Genomic DNA, 20,000 nt, shown 5'->3' on the forward strand with positions numbered 1-20,000 from the left:
AGCCGTCATCATGTGACTGGACTCGATGAGTCGTCACCGACTGGTGACTAACTTATTTTTGCTTGGGGGTTCTTGCGTTTATAACTATCCAGAAGGATAGACATATCATTGAGAACAATAGATTCAGTTGGTGGTCTTGTTATCTCTATTCTAGCTTTTGGTGAAGTAGAAGAGGTTAGAAGGGTCAAGTGGTGAAGACATTATTTCGGCCTAGCTAGAGGCATCTGGAAAATGTAAAACTGCTGTAACAGAAAAACCATTGTTCCACCATGGGAAAAGTTCTGTTGCAGTGTTAATTTAAATTTGGCTATAGTGGATCGAATCCACTTCATGCATGCAAGATCCGCTACACTTCTATCAAGTCTCTTTCTATATATACAAGGCACAACTAATGTTTTCACGTATTCATTTATTTACTGCTAACACACAAGAGATATCCCTATTAAACACTACGCATCTCTACAGAGAACTCTATGCAAGATAATTCACGTGTAACCCACACTGGTGTGAATAAAACTTTATAATCTTAAAGCGTGTTGTTATTGCATATCACAACACAGCTAACGAACACACGAACACAGTTGGCGATGTTTGTCTGATACACACTACTATCAACAACTACCGTCGCCGACAACGTCATTTCCAACCAACAACCATGGAGTCAACCCGACGTGAGAACAACTTTGTCGAACTAATAATCAATGAACAACGTTAAGGTTGTGGTATAAACAAACCGCGACAATGGTGACCCCAGAACCTCTTCATACAGCAGATCCTTCCTTGCTAAATATCCAATAACATAACACCTCCGTATGCAGTGACCATATAAGCAATGCGCTCGGAGGCAAGAATAGGTTAGGTGGGTGCTGATGAACGGGCAACAATCCCCAGATATGGCATATACACTCATTAGCCATTTTTGTTTACGATCTCATTGTTTGTTTACATCTGACGTCTCGATACGAAAAGTAGCAAAATTCGGTGTTGGCTATAATTTCTATAGAATATCTGTAGAAATAACCTTAACAAAAGAATGTAAGAAGCATTACTGACGCAGTAGAATGTGATACTGACTCATAGAAAAAGCATTTAGTATACTTTATAGTATATTTTGTTTGCCTAACGCGGTACCACGTACCTATAAATCATTAATTTTATTTTTATTCCTTTTGGATCTCGCTTATGTATCCACGATAGGCTTTTTTCAGTTTGTCAGCGATTATTTTCTCTGCTTCCATCCCAAGGATGGAGCAATAATAGTTCAGGTGAACTAGAAGTGCGCAGGAAATAATTTCTCAAATACTTCAAAATGTGTTTCGCAATGCTAAAGACAGAAGTGAAATCTGCAGGGATACAGACGGAGCACATGCTGAAAATTTTCAATAAAGTTTTGACGCAAGACTTATAAATTTAGTTGTTTTGGCATCATCCTTTGATTCATTTCTTCCATTCATTGAGAATTTATACGATGTGAAACTCCGAGTTTCACTTTGTGAGGTTTCAAATTTAAATAAATTTTACGCGTATTGCTTTACTTCATTGCTTCAAAATCTTCTTCCTCCGGCTTTTAACTTAGATAGAAGAAGCACGCCTATTAGGTTACTGAATTCTTTTCAGCCATACGCACCCATACTTACATCAGAGATAATTTAATAGACCCCCACCCCCGCACCGATGAATTTTGACTATAGTTCATGATTCCTTTCTTTGCATGCTTATTTTATTTCCATTTCTTGATTATGTTGGCTATAAATTTTATACAATTTAAGGCGTTAATTAATAACGGTTTAGTTATAGACAGGTAATGTTCTTTAATGTTAAGTTGTGGAAACTATATTCCGATTAATGTTGGATGGATTTGAACCAAATATTTTTCAAAACTGATAATGGTGTTATCTCTTTTAATTTCGAGATAATTCTATGTTAAACATTTCAAGTATAACACTTATATCAATCTTCGACTGCAAATTCTATGTTAAACATTTCAAGTATAACACTTATACCAATCTTCGACTGCCTAATGAATCGTTTGGAAGACGTATACTCGAAATTTGGATGTTGTCCTTGAAAGAGACAAAGTCCTTTAGACACCAAGGTCTCTGTTTTCTGCTTCAAGGTTTGATATTATTATTTACCCTCTTTACGTTTGTATTTACTTTTTTATATGTGTTTGTTATAGATTCAGATATATATTTTTAACCAAATATGATAGTATACTTGATAAAAGTTGTTTGTTTTGTCTGGCTGAAAGCAGATATTTTGAAATAATTGATCTCTTGTGTTTTAGTGTTTAATTTTCTAAGTAAACTTTCTATGTACTTTTCAGTATTTGATGTTTTCGTTAGGATAAATAAATCGTCTTGAAATGTTTGTGATAACGGATTAGGTGGGGAAATTCTTGCTGGTTTTAAATCTGAATACGGACTTGTTATTTACATTTTTTGCTTATTTATTGTAAAAGTGGAATTACCTTTCAAGTCTTTCGATAGATTTATATATTTCCTGAGAAATACATTTCTAGTAGGTTTCCTTTCTTGGTTTTCTATGTTTGATCCTATATAGGGAAGTGGTTCTAAGAAGGTTCATCTTTAAATACCATTGGTATATTCAATAGCTTGTTGCTAATGACAAGAATAATTTCATACATACATAGATACCTCAACGCCATACAAGCGGCCTATCTATATAGATAATGTAAAAGTAGAGTCGATTGCAACAAAAGTACGATGCATTTACCACTTTGAGCTCCTCAGGGTTATGGAAATTAGTTGAAATATTTGAAGGTATGTAAATAGAAGGAAGAGGAGGTATTGACAATGAAGAAGTTTTATGTCTGTTTCTGTGTGAAGGCTCGTGGTTTAGTTGTTAGGCTTACGATCGTGAGTTCGATACCTGGTGGCGTGTTGTGTCCTTGAGTAAGATACTTTATCGTACGTTGCTGCAGTCCACTCATCTGATTAAAATGAGTAGTGCCTGTATTTCAAAGGGCCAGCCATATTACATTCTTTGTGACGCTGAATCCCCCTGAGAACTATGAGTAGGTGTGTTTGTGGAATATTCAGCCACTTGCAAATTAATTTCACAAGCAGGCTGTACCGTTGACCGGATTAACTGGGATATTCGTCGTCGTAGCCTACGAAATGCCAGTTATTTAGGATTGCATAGTTTGAAGAAACAAAAAATATTCTCTTGGCTATTGGGTTTTAACAGATAAAACTAATGTAGTTCTATATTTAAGAGATGAGGAATTATGTATATTATTTACAATTGACGGATATTTGTCCTCATTTTGTTTGTTGTTAACACAACGTTTCGGCTGATATACCCTCCAGCCTTTATCAGGTGTCTTGGGGAAATTTCGAAACTGGGTTCTCATTCCTAAGGTATTTTTCGATGTTATTATCATTATTATTATTATTATTCAGGTCACTGCCTGGAATCAAACTCGGAATACTTGGGGTTAGTAGCCCGCGCTCTTAACCACTACGCCGTATGCTCGTTGGCAATTATGGAGTGAATTTTAGGGCTTATAAATCTAATATTCTTCTATCCTTCCTTAATACCGGTTCCCATATGCTACTCATATCTGCACTCGGTCTGCTTAGGAGGTTGTTGTGTCCTAGCATAATGGGCTGCTGCTTTTAGTTTTCGTATTTTCCAGTGGTCTTCTCTGTCTATTATTTTAACTTCATCCCACAGGGGGAAGTGGTCTCCATTTTTCCATACATGATCAGCTATACCCGATTTATCAGTATCTCCCCGTGTCACAGTTTTGCGATGTTCCTCTACCCTTTATTTTGAGGGGGCGACATGTTTTGCCTTTATATAACCTACCACAGCTGCATGGGATGGAGTACACGCAGTTCTTAGTCATATTCTCTTCTATTGGTGGTTTTTACTCGAAGGAGATATTCGCAAATATCTGCCTAGGCACGTTTGGTAGTAATAATAGCAGAAGGTTAATATAATTCGGTTTACATTTTGTATTTGAGAGCGTCAATATAAAAGTAGCTGAATCGAACCCATGACTTTATGATCCCGAGCCTAACACCTTAAAAACTAACACACACACACACACACACACACACACACACACACACACACACTCATGTGTAGGTATGAATATGTTCACCTGTTCAACAGTTTGGGAATTTTCGAGGACAACACTTCAAAAGCTTCACAATAAGTTTCTTTCCCTACCCTATTTACATGTATAGTAAGAAAACAATCCTATTTTAAATCCTTTTATTTCGACAAATCGATGAATATAGATAGTACATGAAGTGTCTTTAGAGACTCATTATTATTTTCTTGTTGCTTTTTTATATTATATTTTTCTTAATTTTAAAGTAATTTAATCGAAATGTGTGTGCAGCGCGTGTGCGTACACGCATTCACACACACGCATAAATGCATATGTATATATGCATGTGTCGATGTATATGTACATAGATATATGTCTGTGCACATAGATATATGTCTGTGCACATACGCATGTGAGTTTATACGGCTATGGGGCCGGAAACATAAACTACCTGTCAACTAGAGTTATTAACGATAGATTTACATCATCTTAAAATGGATAATACAGTTAGGATTTGGTGCAAGGGAGATAACAATGATGGTTGTAAGAGCAGAAAACAGAGAACTACAGTTTCACTGTCGAATTGAGAAGAGAGGAATACACTAGACATTCCAATGATAAGTTAATAAACATGTGGAATATGTATGTATGTATGTATGTATGTATGTATGTATGTATGTATGTATGTATGTATGTATGTGTGTGTATATATATATATATATATATATATATATATATAGAACTGTCCGATGAACGGGAACGTGAAACTCTGAGTAACAGCTTTTTGTTATATTTCTGCTGCTTTTAAATAAAGCATATTACTCTACCTCTGGTATTTGAGTACTCTTTTTTCCATCTTGTTTCACATTTATGTGCTTACTCGGTATATATATATATGGCTGATAGTTAGCAAGGTGAGACACACATAAGAAAGAAGGAAACAAAGGACCACTGATGAGGTCACAGAAGTGTGACGAAAGAACTCTGGCCGAAATAAGATTAAGATTAAGATTAATGTAATATAAAGCTGAAAAAAAAAAAAAAAAAAAAAATTAACACCAAATATACAGTGCGTGTGTTTTTATTGGCTAAACTGGCAATATGACCATCCCCAAGTACAACAATATATATATATATATATATATATATATATATATATAAAATCTCAAAAAGTGGAAAAAATACAAGGAAAAAACAGCGCGAACGTGGTACATGCGAAGTATTAATATATATATATATGTGTGTGTGTGTGTGTGTGCGTATGTGTGGTGTGTGTATCTGTATACATACATACATACATACATACTTACATACATACATACATAACATGTATATTCAAAATAACTATGGTAAGCTAGATTGATTTACCAAATTGGCTTGCCCTAGCATGGCCGGATTTTGGAGGATGAAATCATTGAATTGGCAGGTCAATTGCTTGGCCAAGAATTATGTATAAGCTTTACACAAACTGTTTCAAGGATCATTGTCCGTCGAAACTGTGATATGGACCAATTCTACATGAAATGAGATGAAGTGGGTAAAGGCTTGAAATCAGTGCAAACAGCCTCCGAATATTGTATGGTCACTCTCTGACTACACTTGCCAAACAACAGCAGTCAATAATAAATGCATAAACTTAGTGTTGCAAAGCGAAGAGAACAACATCCTACGTGTCGACAGAGAGCTCCTCAGGAAGCATTCTTTCTGACGACGTCCCATACAACTTCAAAACTAATTTCAAAGAACATCCGGATGTGAAATGCTCAGCCAACCAAAAGTAGATTATTCATGGATTTGTTTCCTGACGACTTGAAGATGACACTTATATCGACATAAAGTGCAGCCTTTCTTGGATTCATGTAAGCTGCATCATTTTGCAATCTCAAAACAAGAGATTACTACGAAATACCGAAAACTGAAGTCCTTGGAGTTCCAAAATGCAACCGAAAATGTAGATTATCTCGTATTTCTGTGTAAGACATTACACATATGATTAGCAACTTCCCAAAATTGCTATCATGGCGATATTTTCCAATATGATATGACATAGCAGCTAAAACACTAGGCTGTGTTGGGCACGTGTGGCTGTGTGGGTAAGAAACTTGCTTCTCAGTCTTGGGTACATTCCCACTGGGCTCACTTAGGACAAGTGTCTTCTTTTATACCTTAGAGCCGACAAAAATCTTGCGAGTGGATGGGTGTATATTTATGTGTGTGTGTGTGTGTGTGTGTGTGTGTGTGCGTGTGTGCGTGCGCGCGGGGGGGGTGCGTGTGTGTGTGTGTGTGTATGTGTTTATGCTTGTGTTGTGTTTGTCTTCCACCAGCATGTGACAACCATAACTTAAGGGTTGGACGAAATGAGTACCAGATCTAAAATCTAAGTATTGGGGTCGATTTGTTTGACTAAACCTTCTGATGCTATCGGAGAAGAAAAAAATTCTCTTGGAATTAGATATAGAGAATCCCTCTGTTAGTGAAAACATACATAAACGTCAATACAAACAATATTGATGAAATATAACCATCAAAGCTTCTAAAAAATGCAAATATAACAGGTCAAATATAAATGCTTGGGAGACAGGAAAATAAGTACCACCGAAGAGCTCAGCGGCCCACTGTATTTGATATCTACATTCTTGTGACGGAGCTTTGTATCTTCCATAGAAACCGTTTCCTTCCTTACAGGGAACATACATTCTCTCTTTCCCTCCCTATCTCTCTCCCTCTCTCTGTTTATAGTCGGTTCCCATAATAAAACTCAGAGTTTTGGATGTCGGGGCGGAAGTCTGCTCCGGCATCTCGGCAGTTATTAAGACAAACATAGCATTTTTGTTTGTCTTAATAACTGACGAGATATATGTAAAAATATGTGACACTTATTCGGTAACCATGATGATAAAACTCCGAGTTTCGGATGCCGGAGCGGAAACCCACGCCGCCATCTTTTCAGTTATCTGGCCATTGAAAATTCCTACGAATTCTTTTTCATAGGAAATTTTATTATCATGGCTACCGAATAGGAGTTTTATTATATATATATATATATATATATATATATATATATATATATATTCTTTCCTTGTTTTACTTGTTTCAGTCATTTGAATGTGGTCATGTTGGAGCACCACCTTTAGTCGAACAAACTGACTGTTGACTTATTCTTTGTAAGCTTAGTACTTATTCTATCGGTCTCTTTTGCCGAACCGCTAACTTACGAGGACGTAAACACACCAACATCGGTTGTCAAGCGACGGTTGGGGGACAAACATAGAAACACACACACACACACACACACACACGATGTTTAAAAAAGAGTCCTATTACATTTTTATAATTAAATATCAGGAATTATATTAAGAAATTTGTTTAAATATTTTTTTTGCACATATCTTTTTTTATATCTAAAACTTATATGGACCTACAAGGGTCATGTGGATCCAACAGTGGAGAACCACTGTTGGATACTATGAAATATTTTTAAAAGAATACTTAATAAATTAGTGAAAGTTGGCGGAAGGGCTATTGTATGGGACATAACTCGTACAGGCAAATTATGAACGTCTTATAAAAAGAGAAGAGTTATTTCCCTTATGTAATATTTTCAGCGTAAAATGCAAACTTTTAGAAATTTGTATAATGTTTTTAGTAAATTATCCACTTATTTGTCTGTTAATGAAATAATGGTGGGATTGTTGCGATTTTTGTCATTTTTTTTGGTAACTTTTATTGCTGAGCGAAACAACATACATAATAGAGTGGAAAGTCATTGTGAAAGACTACATAGACGCTTGCGCGTGCACATACATACACGCGCGCACACACACACACACACACACACACACACACACACACACACACACACACACACACACACACACACACACACACACACACACACGTACACTTATATATGAACAATCTGTTTCATAATAGAGGGGAAATAGTGACCAAAACGTTTACTGCCGTTGCCTGAATGCTGAAATCAATGTAGTGGTAAAATCGTTAGCAGGTTGGACGAAATGCTCAGTAGAATTTTTGGCAGCTTTACGTTCTGAGTTCAAATTCCGTTGAGGTCGACTTTATTGCTCGTTCTTTCAGGGTCGATAAAATAAGTATCAGCCGAACACTGGGGTTGATGCAACTGACTATTCCCTTCCCACCAAATTCCAGGCTTTGTGCCTATAGAAGAAAGAATTATCGTTTAGGCGATCGGTTGGGAGAATTGTTAGACCGTCGGAAAAATGCTTCGCGGTATTTTTCATACTGTTCTAAATTCAAATCTCACCGAGGTCGACTTGCCGTTCATCCTTTCAGGGTCGATAACTAAAAGTATCAACTGTGCACTGTATTCGACTTGCCCACTTCTCTCAGAATTGCTAGACTGTGTCAAAATTAGAAATAATAATAATAATTTCTACTATAGGAATAAGGCCTGAAATTTTTGGGGGAGGATACACAGTTGATTAGATCGACCCAGTACGCAACTGGTACTTAATTTATCGACGCCGAAAGAATGAAAGGCAAAGTCGACATCAGTGGAATTTGAACTCAGAACGTAAGAAATGCCACAAAGCATTTCGCTTGGCGTGCAAATGAATCTGCTTGCTCACCGCCTTACGCAAATAATAACAAGTTATTATCATTATAACAAATTAATACAGTAGAATTGAATACAACAATGTGTATTTTTATTGGCTACAATAACTGTTTTCTGTATTCTTTTTATTTTTCTAATCTAGGAACAAGGCCCGAAAATTTGGAGGAGAGGGCCAGTCGATTAGATCGACCCCAGTACGCAACTGGTACTTAATCTATCGACCCCGAAAGGATCAAAGGCAAGTTGACCTCGGCGGAATTTGAACTCAGAACGTAAAGACAGACGAAATTACGCTAAGCATTTCGCTCAGCGTGCTAACGTTTCTGCCAGCTCGCCGCCTTAACTGTTTTCTATATTGAAAATTGAGTTCCAACATGCAATCACTAAATAAAAATGAGTCAGGGTTACATATAAATATTTTAACAAATCAATATTTCAAATTCCTTTTTTATTGTTCAGTTACATTTATTGATATCGTAAAGTTGTATTAAGAAAGGGCAGCTAAACGAAACTGTTGGCTTAATTCTACTTAAAAGTGTGGGTGAGTTGAACAGTGAATGTTGTTGGATCACAATGGGATGATGATGTGGTTAAGTTGACGAAAGAATTAATATCTGAACTTGGAATATTGGATCATATTAGGGAGTCAAGAGCTGTGGCAGTTAGACGATTCGGTAGAAACCATTGATGCACAGATTTAGGGTTTGGGAATACTGATTTTTCACGCTCAATAATCAAATACGAACACTTTTGGCCAATTTCCGCTTCTATTTCAGCTGTACTCGCATTTCTCTCCACTGGACATGCTGCACCGATGTTATAAACCGGGTCTCATATTGAGTGAATGCAGATCTAAGGCTACAGCTGCTCTCCCAGAAAATTTAATTTTTCTACATCCTCATTGAAATCAAGCAGTTCAAATCAAGCTCGATAAATGAAATATTGATGTCAATAAAATCAATTTTTCCAAACCTACTTATGTTAAAAGTTAATTAGTTTGAGTGTAAGATCAGAATAGGGAGTGAGGTTTCCAGAATTATATAAAGAAGGCTTAATTACCACAGACTAAACAACAGGAGCAAAAATAAATAGCCTAGAGCTGAAAAGTGAAGAGAACAACATTCTATTTGAGTTCCTCAGGAAGTACTCTCTTTTTGATGACCTATATATCCCCCAAAAGAACTAAACGAACATACCTCAAAGAAGACTTGAATGTAGAACGTACATGCTCATTGAAATTTTTACTAAGCACTGAACAATTTTATGAATTCTCAATCTGTCTCTCTAAGTTCGTGTAGTGACCAGTTCAGAAGACTAAATGTAGACGCTAAGTTAGATACTGCAACAAAGGTGTGCCCGATGTAAGCTGAGGGTTCCTATGAACGTATTTTCTTTATCGACTTATTCCTTTCTTTCCCTCAACTTGATCATCATTCCCAACATTCTCACTATGTCAAAGATATATGCAACTTTTATCTGAATATAATGACTACTGTCAAACCGTTCATGTTTAGTTTTAGAAGATAAGGAACAAGTTTTCTTCGTCTTACCACCAAAATTTCACCAAATTTTATTTTAATCTTTATGGAATACTGTGAGTACCATGTTTTGCTTAGGTATTAAATAACAGCCATGAAGAAAGCAGTGAGTTATGACGACATTTTCAATTTGCTTTTTACAAAAGATGTAAGGCTCTTAACGCAGCCTACCATTGATGGAGCTCCATCTGTACAAATGCCGACACACGACATCCATGATATTTGTCACTTGCACAGGTAATTATTCAAAATGCTGGAAACATTTTTGCCCTTTGCAATCGCGCTTAATTCTTTGCAAAAAAGATATTGATTTATAATTTGATCTCCATCAATAAAACGAATAAAGGCTAAGAGCTGCGCTTTACTACAAACATTTTTCTCGATATTAGATAACATTTCTAGAATACTCCTTTGGACAGTATTGTTGGGCAGAGGGATCTTATTTCTTTCTTTTGCTGCTTCATTTCCCAGCATTGTCTTCACAATCCTTTTACACGCAGGCAGAGTGAGTGACTCGCCTAAAGTATGACCTTTCATATTTTGTGCCATCAGTTCTGAAACCTCGTAAGAAGTGATTTGAGCTTTTTCAAAAATCGTCATTATACTTTCGAATGAGTTTCCTGCTATCGTCTGCTGTTCTAACAATCTTTTGAAATAACTTATAGATTTACCTTGTAAATGAGAGTGCTTGGTTTTTAAATGCTTGCTGTTTACTAGGAGCCAATGATTCGTTTGACATTTTGCGTCCACATATTAAATATAGCGGCAAAGGATCATCAATGTTTCCAGTCCAATGAAAACCAAATCCTAAATAACTTTCGTCTTATTTGCGAGGAGATCGCGTATTGATTCTCTTACTGGAACTGTTTCTGCTGTGTTCACTTCCGGAATCATATTCACGTTTCTGTTTCAGAAATCTATCCATTTGTATGGGTGTATCATTGTATATTTATCTGAAATGTTTATCTATCGTTTACGTTTAACAAATGTAACACTATAATAAGCTAAAATTCGATTAAGTATTAAAGTTTTATATAGATAGATAGATAGATAGATAGATCAGTGACAGGAATATGTATCACGAAAACAAGTTGCACTATTTATCACAACACTTCCACTTGCAGAACCTATTACTGCTGCTGTCACCGGTACACTACAGTGAGCCGCGCTTGCTCATCAGTAAAAAACTCGTTTGAACGAGTTTACAACGTGTATAAAATCTTCTTCCGGGAAACCAGCTGTTCCCTGCTGGATATCTTACCGCTCTTAACATAATAATAATGATCTGCCGTGAAGTACTTTTTCAATGCTGACGTAAGGATATAATGTACTATGAATTCATTTTTTATCATCACAAATATCTAACTAGATTCTAGAATTTCGTGGGGCATACCTAAGCATGTCTCCTTTGAGAACCACTGTGTTACAGGTAGTCAACTATTGATGTGATGACAGTATATTCCGACCACTGTCATCACTCGTAAGTCTTAAACTGGGCTATGATTTGAGAACACTTATACCATACTAGTCCATTATATCGCGACATAGATCGGTTATCGATTAAATCGACCTTGTCTTGATTTGAACTTAGAATGTAATGAGTCGAAACAAATACCTCAAACTAATCAATCTGACGCTTAAACAATTTTACCAAATTATTTCTCAGTGTCTGTAATATTTCTGGTTTGAAAATATTTTTTCACTTCCTCTTATCGTGCCAATTTTTACCACTCATAGTAATTTGAAACTCAATTAATTCTGTGGTGTTAATTATACAGATTCTTGAAACCAATCTCCTGTCATTTTGCAGTCGCAGACATATTTACTAATGTATTTAGCACTTAGGTGTTACGTTCTTTCAAACGACCCCCAACATATTGCTATGAAATCAATATTACAATAACACCACGTCTCATTGTATCAGTAGTGCTATATATACATCAGCATTGCAGCAACTTCACACCTTATACAACTGGCAATGCTATACATCAATGGTACAGCAGTATTACAGTAGTGAAGAGTACTGCTAGTAATGTGTATGTGTGTGTGTGTGTGTGTGTGTGTGTGTGTGTGTGTGTGTGTGTGTGTGTGTGTGTGCTTCTATGTTTTCGTGTATCTGTATAAATCTACCAGGCCGAAATTCGAAGTCACTTTTACCCTGCTTCTTGCATAAGTTTAATAAACATTTTCTCTACTAAAAAGTATTGAGTAATTCTCCAGTTTAATGTTAAACTGTTCACATGTATTTAACTTAACGCGCGCGCACGCACACACACACACGCACACGCACGCACACACACACACACACACACACACACACACACACACAGACATATATCCAAAGTGAGACCTCGGGAAGCTCATCTGCATAATTACATTAATCCAATGTATGTATAGTAGTAGGCATCCATCGGTCTTGAGAGGCCATGGATCTGCGCCCGAAGAAATCGCATCAGCTGCTGATGGCGGTGCAGCGTCTGTTGTGGCTGTAAAGGTCCATACGGGAGTAGCAGTCGCGTATACAGCGACTGCATTTGAAAGAGCTCTCTGCAGGTGCTACTGGTTTTTCCTTCCGTCGAGTGTGCTTTTCTTTGGTGGCGAGTTCCTGTTTTTCTTCCCCTCGTTTCGTCCCCTTTCGCAGTATTTGTCTCCAGTGTGGGCGATCATCTGTGACTTCCTTCCACCTCAAGATGTCCAGATCAAGCGACTTCATATCTTTATTGCAGACGTCCTTGAAACGAAGATGAAGTCGTCCTCGTGCTCTTGTGCCGGAGGCCAATTCCCCATACAGGAGGTCTTTGGGGTTTCTCCCATCTGGTATGCGATGTATATGATCGAGCCAATGCAGACGACGCAGCTGGAGCAGGGTGAGTATATTAGGTATTTTTGGTGTTAGTGATGCAATCGATCCACTTGATATCCAAGATACGTCTCAAATTACGAAGGTAGAAGACGTTGAAATACCGCTCCTGTCTGGAGTAGAGGCTTCACGTCTCACTGCCGTAAAGTAGTGTACTAAGGACGCACGCTTTATAGACAACGAATTTGGTGTTTTCTGTTTTCCCAGAAACACAAAATAGAAGACAAAATTGAAAAAGTAAATAAGAGGACATTAATAAGAAAGACGATGTGAAACAGAATGAGATGGAAGAAGGAAGGGGAGAAGGAGGATGTAAGAATGAGATGTAGCAGGAGTAGGGTAAAAGAACGTTAGAAGTGGGGGTTGGAGCAATAAGATATAAAAATTGAGGGAAGGAAAAGAGGTAGTCGGCGGAAGTGTATGTAATGTGGTGAAAGTTTGGTCAACGTTGTTGTTGATCTGTTCAATGTTGAAGCTAAATTGGTTGAATTAAGTATTCCCAGGTGAGTTCAGCTGCCATTAGCCCTGTGTTCCCACCCCTCGTACATTTGCAGCAAGAGTCATCATCTCTAAAGATGGCTACTATATCGCTGATGCATCATCAAAATGTCGGCAATGCCACGAGATTTACATCTCCATGTGTCTGCAATGATGATAAGTCTGTGTGAAAGACCTGGTGACAGAGATTGTTATCTGAAGCACAAATTTCACCAGGTTTACAATGTAGTGTGTGCGTTGGTAGGTGCCAACGGTGATCAAGGAGAACAAAATCAAAGCGTTCCAGCTATAACTATGTTGTCTTTTTAATAGTGTAGAGGACAAATGGGAAGCCATCATGGACTGAGTACTTTCTGAGCAATCCACTACTAACTAATATGGTATTATTCACTTCATTTTTGAGCACTTGGTTAATGTATTTATTTCTGCCGTCTTTGTTTGAGCATATGTTAAGTCTTGTCATCAGAACAGACAGCCTTTACAACTCAGAAGCGATTTGTACCTGCTTAACTTTTCTTCGCTCTCTTTCCTTGTGAGGTAGAATCTGCCAACATCACTGTTTCTGTGGAAGGTTGCTGCTAATGTCAGGATCTTGCTGGTTTAATGTTTCTGGTGCGGATTTCAGATGTTGACATCAATACAGGTGTTGCAAATGCATTGTGAGGTATTTGCCCTGTTGTAAGAGGAAAGTTCTGTCTGTTTTAATATTCTTTGATTATCCTTTTCATGAACCCGAACCATGTGGTTAGTAAGCAAGCTACTTACCACACAGCCCCTCCTGAGAGAAGTTTCTGCAGCCCACATTTTAGTTAACCCAAGAGTGATTGGAGGACCCAACATGACTACTGAAATTGATGAAAGTTTTGTCACTAAAAGAAAAATTGTGTCGGACGTCAACTACCTTAACAATGAGTTTTTAGAGGTGTTTGTAGCGAAACGAAAGAGTGTCTAATGTTTATTGTCCCTGGAAAGTCTACGATAACATTTCTTCCAATAATAGAAAATAAGGTACTACCTTCATAAGTGACGAATGGTCAGCATATAAAAATATAATTAATATTGGTCATTTTCAACATCTCACTGTTAATCGTTCTCTACACTTTGTCAATCCTACTAAAAGAGCTCAAACCCAAAATATTGAAAGACTTTGGAAGAGTGTTGAAGAGAGAGAGAGAGAGTGAAAAAAAAAGATGAAATGGCACTCACAGAGGCCTACTGGACTCCTATGTGTGCGAGTTTATGTGACGACAAGAGATTGGATTAAAAGTCTTAGATCCTTTTGATTCAGTACTTCAACACATTGTTGACTTTTGGCCTCCTCAGCAGATTCAATAAGATGTTTAATTTTTTCAGTGTTCATGTTTATCAATTTTTTCAGTTTTGTATGATTTGTTATAAAAAATATTACCAGATTCAATAAGATATTTAATCTTCTCACTTTTCATGTTTATTAATTTTTTTCAGTTTCCATGTTTATTAATTTTTTCATTTATTTTTTTTTTAATTGAGGGTTAAACAATTTTTTTTTAGTTGGGGAAGATAACCAAAAGTACCGATATTTTTCATAAAACATGGGGGAGATGACCCAATTTTTTAATGGAGATGAGATAGCCAAAAAGTACTCTTGATAGGGATTGAGGCGGCGAGCTGTCAGAATCGTTAAGACACCGGACAAAATGCTTAGCGGCATTTCGTCCGTCTTTACGCTGTTAGTTCAAATTCCGCCGAGGTCGGCTTTATCTTTCATCTTTTCGGGTTCGATAAAATAAGTACCAGTTGAGCACAGGGGTCGATTTAATCGACTTATTCCTTCCCCGAAATTGCCGGCCTTGTACACAAATTTGAAACCAATATTTTAAAGTACTCAATATTTTTATTTTGAACGAGGCAATCTCTTGTTTACATTGAAGTAATTTCCTGGTGACCCTCTGAGCACTCAGGCGAATCTCCCAAATAGCATGAAACTGACTCTCTCAAAATAAAAATATTACAGATGACAAAGTACGAACCGGTATTCGTACAACATAGTATATATATATATGATAAATTTATGGTTTCATACTTTACACCTGTATACTGTCACAATGATGCATTTACATGTACAGAATCATATATTCTGCTCAACAAAAATACTTTAAAATTGCTTTCAATACGTGTTTGATGAAATTTCAATTTTTTCTACAACATGCTTTTGTAATATAAGGATGTGTTTTATGCGAAAGTGTGTCTCATACGCCGGCAATTACGGTATATGTGTATGTATTTGTGTATGGAGTTCGAATGTTTACATAAATACGTATTCAAACGTGTATATGAGTATAAATGGCTTAGTGGTTAAGGTGTTGCATTCATGATTGCGAGATCGTGGGTTCGATTCCCAGATCGGGCGTCGCGCCGTGTTCTTGAGCAAAGCACTTCATTTCACGTTGCTCTGCGATCATTTCGACCTCTGATATGTAGCACCCGTTGCACCTGTACAAGTAATGACAATCTGATGGAGGGAGTGAGCTTATGTGAACACACTCATTTGATCACAATAAACAAATCATCTGTGTGGTTGCTCGGCAAGAAATTGTCGAACCCTCATACGTCGTCTAACGACGGGAGAGTCCATCATATATATAATCAAATGTAATAATAACAGACGATGGATAATTTTCAGCTCATTACAGCTGTTTCTTACGCATTTGTAATAGAAGAATGAGAACATTCATCAGGTGAAACATAATTTTACAAATAAAAGAATATACCAAAAATACGGCAGGGACGTGGTTGAAATATGACGAGTATAGTTAGCCTCGACAGACTTCAGCCACGTCCCTTCTATATTCTTGGGATATTCATTTGTTTGTAAAATTCGTTTCATCTGATGAATGTTCTCATTCTTCAGTCAAAAAAATGCGTAAGAAACAGCTGTAATGAGCTGACAATTGTCCATCGTCTGTTATTATTCATTTGATTATAATACACCAAGAGGGTTTACGACTTGTCGGACACTCTAGAGTATACCAACAACGTACAATTCAACGTAACGCGTACTTTGGGCCAGCCCCTAAGTGCTAGATACTCATAAGATTGGTTTTCTCTGTGTACACCACCGGAATATCCTATTTGATACTTATCAACCGTACGCCGGAGCCACATGTTTATCCAACCCTACCTGGTGTATGTCTTTTCAAGTATCCGATTCTATCTGAATCCTTATTTTACTATATATATATATATATATATATATATATATATATACTATATACACACACACACATATATATATATATATACATACATACACACACACACACACACACACACACACACACACATATATATATATATATATATACTATATACACACACACACATATATATATATACATACATACTTATACATATATATATATATATATATATATATATATATATATATATATATACATACGTATATATAAATAAATGTGTACGTGTGTATGTGTGTATATGCTATGTATGTATTTATTGTTGTGGCCTCATAGTCTTTTGCAATTTGTGTATGTTCATGTGAATGCGCATGTGGTTTTGTTTATGCCTGTGTATATTTGTGCGCACGTGTGTTTATGTTCTTGAGGATGTGTGTTAGTTTGTGTATATGTATTAATATTTGCATTTATGTTTACGAGTATGCATTTCTGTGTGTATGCTAGAAAATACACTTGTACTTATATGTGTATTTATGTGTGTGTGTGTGTGTGTGTGTGTGTGTGTTAGCAATATATAATTATGTCTATTTTTCTATCTATCTGTCTGTCTGTCTGTAGATAGATGTATATGATATGGTGTGTGTGTGTGTGTGTCTGAACTATAATAAATGATGTTGTGAACGAAGATCCACTGTATGAAGGACTGTTGTCGTTTTGTTGTTTAGCTCCATATCTGACCAAGCAAACCATTAATCAAAGGCATTCCAACCATTACCAACGTGCCTCTGCGGGCCACATTATCCGGCATCTATTTATCTACAATGATTCAAGGAAATTATAGTTTCTATTTCTAGAAGGTAGAACGACCACATAGAATCTCCAAAATTGGCGGCTCATTTGTTTTGACGATGGTGGTGGTCATGGTGAGGTTGGTGGTGTCAAGTGTTGTTCGTGATGTCGACGTGGTGCAGTTGGCGGTGCTGGTGGTATCGGCGCGATGTTGGTGGTGCTGGAGGTGGTGTTAGTGGTAACGGGAAGTGTTGGTGGAGTCGGCGTGGTACTGGTGCTGTTGGAGGTTTCGGTGGTGTTGATGGTGGCTGAGTGGCGGTGTTGGCAGAGCGGAGGAGGATGGAATGGGAACCAGAAAAAGGAAGTCATAACTCGGTGCAAACTGATCGCCCTTTATATGCACCGAAGCACGTGCGCACACACACACACACACACACACACACACACGCACACTAACTCACACACACTCACGCACACAACACACTAACACACACACGCACGCAGCACACTAACACGCACGCACGTACACACACACGCGCACAAACACACACACTCACGCCCAAACATACACATACAACACACACATGCACAAACACATACACGCGCACAAACACACATACAACACACACACACACACACACACACACACACGCATAAACACACACACATGTATAAGCATTTTATGCTTATGTGTGTTTACACTCATTCACACATACACAAAGATAAACACAAACATGCCCACAAATTTATATTCACATACATACATACATACATACATACATACATGCATACATACATACATACATACATACATACATACATATAAATATAGACATATATACACGCCTACACATACATATGCATATATTATACTCATCTAAGCAATCGTACACTTATACACAGGAATCCACACGTAAATACCGAGGTGTACTGCCATATACAGATATGTAGACATTGACGTACACACATGCACGCATGCAAATTACGCATATATTTATGCATATATTTATTCATACACACATAAACACAAATGTAGATATACTTGCCCAAATGCAATATAAAGACACACACAAACGAACCACTACCACGGTAACCATAACTACCACGACGACGACGACCACCACCACCACCACCGCCGCCATCGTCATCATCATCATCGTCATCATCATCATCATCATCGTTGTGGTCGTCGTCATCGGATCAAACAGTTCCTTATTACAAAGAGAACTCCTTAACTACACAGCCATGTTCCAATTGCGTCGTGTCGCAGTCTTTCTTCTGTCTTTACTTTCACATCTATCTATCTATCTATCTATCTATCTATCTATCTATCTATCTATCTATCTGTCTGTCTGTCTGTCTGTCTGTCTGTCTGTCTGTCTGTCTGACTGACTGTCTATCTATCTATCTATCTATCTATCTATCTATCTATCTATCTATCTATCTATCTATCTATCTATGCATCTGTCTGTCTATCTGTGTTTGTCAGTGTGCGTGTGTATGTGTGTGTGTGTGTGTGTGCGTGTCTGTCTGTCTGTCTCTTTCACTTTCTCTGTCGCCATGTGCTAACCATAATTTATCGCCTTATTTATGACACCTGTGCTGTTTTATGAACGATAGGATCTTGCTCTGTCCTAGAATAGAACGTGTAGTGACCTTCAACTGTCAATCATTGCTTGTGAAACAAAACCATGATCAAACTTGTTCTCTTTCACTATACGGGGATCATACAGAACGACATCAACTCATAAATTAACGATTAACATATAAATATATAAGAGTGCCTGTGTGATAAGAAGCTTGCTTTCCAACCACATGGTTCTGGGTTCAGTCCTACTACATGGTACCTTGGGCTAGTGTCTTCTACTATATCCTCGGGCCGACCAAAAACCTTGTGAGTGGATTTAGTAGACTGAAACTTAAAGAAGCCCGTCGTGTGTGTGTATATATATATAATACAAATGATATATGAGCATATGCATGTATACATACATATATGTACATACCTACATCTATATGTATATATGGATGCATACCGGGTACAGGACGTCAAAAAGGAACGGGAACATAAAGCACAAAAAACGGCCTTTTTTTACAGACAATAAAATAAACACATAGGAAAACAGACGAGCCACTTATGGAACTTTACCTTCATCAGCTGCCTTTATTCTAAACTAGGCGTTTCGAAGATGAGGCAGAACGCGCTCTTAGAATAGCTCTTCCCGAATAGTGGTTATGACTTGACAGTTATAAGTTATATAAGTAATATAAGTCATGGCGTATATTTAAAGAAGTTATTTTTAAGAAAAAAGAAATTTTGTGCGAGAATAAAGAATGAAAAACTAGTTAATATAGTTTTTATTAGGCTACTTAAATGCAAACGAAAAAAAACGAAGTTACTAGAGAATAGCTCTGTATAATGGGAAAAAATTAAGTGTAAAAACATATTCATTTGTGT

General features: G+C 37.1%; 1 long non-coding RNA gene across 1 annotated transcript; it reads left to right on the top strand.

The window, feature by feature from the left end:
* The first annotated feature begins 11,345 nt into the window (after positions 1-11,345).
* LOC128248524 (uncharacterized) lies at positions 11,346-14,898 on the top strand. The gene is made up of 3 exons (XR_008264696.2): positions 11,346-11,533; positions 12,946-13,086; positions 14,327-14,898. It is a non-coding gene; the product is annotated as an uncharacterized LOC128248524 (long non-coding RNA).
* The last annotated feature ends 5,102 nt before the right edge of the window (positions 14,899-20,000 follow it).

The sequence above is a fragment of the Octopus bimaculoides genome, chromosome 8 (assembly GCF_046866305.1).
Source record: "Octopus bimaculoides isolate indiv1 chromosome 8, ASM4686630v1, whole genome shotgun sequence".
NCBI lineage: Eukaryota > Metazoa > Mollusca > Cephalopoda > Octopoda > Octopodidae > Octopus > Octopus bimaculoides.